Source organism: Cnephaeus nilssonii (assembly GCF_951640355.1).
Source record: "Cnephaeus nilssonii genome assembly, chromosome: 11".
Classification (NCBI taxonomy): Eukaryota; Metazoa; Chordata; class Mammalia; order Chiroptera; family Vespertilionidae; genus Cnephaeus; species Cnephaeus nilssonii.
The window spans coordinates 6027213-6032199 of record NC_137082.1 but is presented as its reverse complement, the minus strand read 5'-3'; positions in this window follow the sequence as shown (position 1 = coordinate 6032199).

Sequence of the window (4987 nt, the reverse complement as noted above, 5' to 3'; positions counted from 1 at the left end):
GGAGTTCAATTCTGCTTTTGATCTGGCTGCCAACCCGTGACTTTGGGAATTCTCTGCCAAGCAGCCAGCTCCTGGGGGGTCTCGAGAGGCCACTCTGGCACACACGCCCTGATGGGGGGAAGGCCTTCCTCCTGCCCCACCCCTTGTCACCTCTCGGCTTGTGGGTGACTCCCTCCAGTGAGGCGTGTTGATTGAGGGCCCCCCTGGGAAGGTGGGGTTGTTCACGGAGGAGCCAGGGGCTGGGGACAGGCAGGACTTGGGTGCTCCTGTGCAGGCCACCAGCAGCCCTTGCTCTGCTGCTCTAGTGGCCCAGGACGCCAACCCTCTGCTAGGACCTGTGGTGGGGCCCTGGCTCTCATGTCCCTTCACACTGACCCTCACTGGTGTCCGGTTTCACCACCCAGATGTCAGATTTGGTCTCTCCTGGGTCTGACAGCACCTTGCCCTGGGCTGCGTGCACAGTAGGCACTTTATGAATTCCACTTAGCATCAGAGACTCTGAGCTGGAAGGGACAGGGAGCCAGATGGAGTGTTTAAACACTTAAAAACCCTCATGTCCTGGCTCTGCCCAAAACACTTTGGAGTGTTTTGTTATAATACACACACACACACACACACACACACACACACACACACACTAGAGGCCTGGTGCACAGAATTCCTGCACGGGGGTGGGGGAGGGAGGAGGGCTCAGCCAGACTTGCACCCTCTTGCAATCCGGGACTACTGGCTCCTAACTGCTTGCCTGCCTGCCTGCCTGATTACCCCTAATTACTCACCTGCCTGCCTGATCACCCCTAACCACTCTGCCTGCCTGCTGGATCACCCCTAACTGCTCGCCTTCCTGCCTGATCACCCCTAATTGCCTCTGCTTCATCTAGAAGGACGTCCGGAATGACGTCTGGAAGGTGGTTTGGCTGTCTGGTCTAATTAGCATATTATGCTTTTATTATTATAGACTAGAGGCCCAGTGCATGAAATTTGTGCATGGAGGCGGGGAGGGGGGTGTCCCTCAGCCAAGCTTGCACCCTCTCCAATCTGGAACCTCTCAAGGGATGCCTGACTGCCTGTTTAGGCCCAATCCCACCGGACATCCCTCTGACAATCCAGGACTGCTGGCTCCCAACTGCTCGCCTGCCTGCCTTCCTGATTTCCCCTATCCGCTTCTGCCTGCCAGCCTGATCACCCCCTAACCACTCCCATGCCAGCCTGATTGATGTTTAACTGCTCCCCTGCCAGCCTGTTTGCCCCCAACTTCCCTCCTCTACTGGCCTGATCACCCCTAACTTCCCTCCTCTGCAGGGTTGATCGCTTCCAACTGCCCTCCCTTGTAGGCCTGGTCCCTCCCAACTGCCCTCTCCTACTGGCCATCTTGTGGTGGCCATCTTGTGTCCACATGGGGGCAGGATCTTTGACCACATAGGGGGCAGCTATCTTGATCTTGTGTGTTGGAGTGATGGTCAATCTGCATATTACTCTTTTATTAGATAGGATAGAGGCCTGGTGCATGGGTGGGGACCAGCTGGTTTGCCCTGAAGGGTGTCCTGGATTAGGGTGGGGTTCCCTCGGGGCATGGAGAGGCCTGGGCAAGGGGCCTGTGGTGGTTTGCAGGCCAGCCACGACCCTGGCGACCCAAGCAGAGGCCCTGGTATCTGGAATTTATTTACCTTCTAAAATTGAAACTTTGTAGCCTGGAGTGGAGCCAAGCCTCCTGCTCAATCCGTGGCTGCCACCATTTCTGTTGGGATTGATTTACCTTCTATAATTGAAACTTTGTATCCTTGAGTGGAGGCCTGGGCCCACCAGAGTGTGTGGAAAGCTTGGCTTCCTCTCTTGCCGGGGAAACCCAAGCCTCCCTTCTGGTAGCCATCTTGGTTGGGGTTAATTTGCATACTCGCCCTGATTGGTTGGTGGGTGTGGCTTGGCTGGTGGGCATGGCTTATGTAGCAGAGTGATGGTTAATTTGCATATTACTCTTTTATTAGAGAGGATGGGCTTAATGTATATATATATATTTTTTTAAAATATATTTTATTGATTTTTTACAGAGAGGAAGAGAGAGGGATAGAGAGTTAGAAACATCAATGAGAGAGAAACATCGATCAGCTGCCTCTTGCACATCCCTTACTGGGGATGTGCCCGCAACCAAGGTACATGCCCTTGACCGGAATCGAACCTGGAACCCTTGAGTCCGCAGGCCGATGCTCTATCCACTGAGCCAAACCGGTTTCGGCTTAATGTATATTTTTGAATAAAAATAGTTTGATTGAATCCTTGGAATAAGTTAATAAATAAATAAAAGCATTCAAAGGTCATCAAGTTCATCCTACTTTTTAATTGTAATTTATAATTAAACTAGAGGCCCGGTGCATGAAATTCATGCACCAGGGTGTGTGTCCCTCAGCCCAGCCTGCACCCTTTCCAATCTGGGACCCCTCTCACAATCCAGGACTGCTGGCTCCCTACTGCTCGCATGCCTGCCTTCCTGATTGCACCTAACTGCTTCTGCCTGCCAGTCTGATCACCCTTTAACCACTCCCCTGCCAGCCTGATTGATGCCTAACTGCTCCCCTGCCAGCCTGATTGCCCCTGACTGCCCTCCCCTGCAGGCATGGTCCCCCCCAACTGCCCTCCCCTGGAGGCCTGGTTGCCCCCAACTTCCTTCCTCTGCCGGCCTCGTCACCCCTAACTGCCCTCCCCTGCAGGCTTGATCACCCCCAACTGCCCTCCCGTGCAGGCCTGATCCCTCTCAACTGCCCTCCCCTGCTGGCCATCTTGTGGCGGCCATCTTGTGTCCACATTGGGACAGCCATCTTTGACCACATGGGGCAGCCATCTTGTGTGTTGGAGTGATGGCCAATTTGCATATTACTCTTTTATTAGATAGGAATATATATACATATATATATTTTAACTGAGATTATAGATTCAAATACAAGTGCAAGAAATCACACAGAGACCCTTTGTGTGTTGCCTGGTGGCTTGAACCCACAGTGCCTGCTCTTATAGCCTCGTCTCTTCCTCCCAATCTGAGTTCTGGGGTCCCTCTGGGACAGAAGCCGGTGGCTGTCCCCTGGAACATCTCCGCCAGCAGGTTCGCACATGCCCTCCGCAGAGCCCAGCCCGTCTCCACCTTCCCACAGTGAGGTGGTTTATTCACACCCCCTCGTGGGGTCTGCCCTGCTGGAGTTCCGAGAAACCTGCTCAAGATTCTGACTTCATCCCTTCTTAATTTTTTCCCCTGTGAAGCCTGGAATTCAGGGATACTTATCTCGCTGGGTGTGTGAAAGCTTAAATAAAATAAGCTTTATCTGTTGGAAGCTGTCAACTGATAAAAAAGAAAAGAATTAAGCGTGTTCCTGTTGGAGGAACTCTCGGCAGAGGCAGCTTTCTGCCCTGGGCTCAGCGCTTTCTGCAGACACAGCCTGTGCCGTCTGAGAACCACCCTGGGACGCCTCTCTCTGCCCCAAACCCGTCTAGACAGAGAAATTGCAGGCGGCAGCAGCGGCAGCAGCGTGGAGGAGGAGGTGTTTGTCATGTTGGGGGCTGAGTGAAGATTCACGGCAGAGTGGCCTGGGGACCAGCAGGTCCCGCCCCTCCTGGAGCTCTTCCCCGCATGGGGCTCAGGTGGCCGGGCCTCAGGGACCTCCTCACCCTTTCCAGGGTGGCCTCCAAGGGTGCGGGGCCACGGGCCTGGCGGCCAGGGAGCTGCGGTGCTCGGTGCTCCGTGGGGACTTCCTGGGAAATGCTCCTGCTGAGAAGACCTCTCCCAGACAGGACATCCAGTCAACTCAGCTTCCGGAACCTACGCAGGTCACACCACACCTGCCCGATTCCACCGGGGCCAAGGCAGTGCCCCACTCCCAGTCCCGCCACCGCTGTGCCCACCCCACTAAGCTCCCAGTCATAGGGCAGGGCCTGTCAAGTCTCTTCAAAACCCTGTAACGTTTGCATTTTTGTTTCGGTCTCTGATCCATTTGGAGTTAGTTTTTGTGAAATGTGTCAGGTCTGTGTTTAGGTTGAGGTTTTGGCAAAGGAGAAAGATGATGATGACGATGATGACAATGTTGATGACAATGATGGTGACAGCTGCAGCAGATGCTGGCAGGGGAACCTCATTGCTGTCAGCTTCCTGCTCTCCTCTGCCTCAGGGTTTCTCTCGCCACAGGAGGGTTACTCTGGGGGAACGCAGGCCGGAGAACAGGTGTGGCCAAGGTCACGAAGCAAATCAGAGCCCAGCCAGGACCAGAGCAGCCTGCCCAGTCCTGCTGGGACAGGGGTGCAGACACCTGTGGAATCAGGAGAGTGCAATTGGTGACTGTCTCATTCACTCACCCACCCTTCATTCACAGTGTGTGTGTGCATGTGTGCGTGTGCGTGTGTGTGTGTGTGTGTGTGTGTGTGTGTGTTCCTGCTTCACAGGTGAGGCACACGAGCACCCACCACAGTCCTTGCCGTCGTGGGGTTTGTGTCATGGGAGACAAACAAGGGTCCAGGCAGGGACACTACGGGGTCAGTGATGTGATGAGGGAAGTTCAGGACGCTGGGGGCTGGGACAGGGGCTCTGTCACCTGCCTGCATAGTCAGGAAGGGCGCTACCAGGTCCTGCAAGCTGAGAGTCTGGGCAGTGTTAGGGGGAGACCCCGGGCACCTGCGGTGGGCTTGTGGGGGCAGAGGGTGGGGGAGGGCTCCCTCTTCTCTTCTCGGCTCTGCTCTGACTTGCCTTCTGACCTTGACCACATTCCTCTCTCCCTTGACCTCAGTGTCCCCAGCAGTGAAGTGCAAGTAGGACCCGAGGTGCCTCCTGACATCTGTCCCTGGTGGGGAGGGGGCAATTCTTGTCCTGGGAATAGCATTCTGCCGGCCGGCTGTACTCAGCATCTTGGGGGCGGGCCTTGACCAAAGGGTTGACCCAGGATGGGGCTGAGGCTGCGGGGCAGATGGACTAGCGTCTGGCCTAGTTCCCCAGACCCTCTGTGATGGGTTC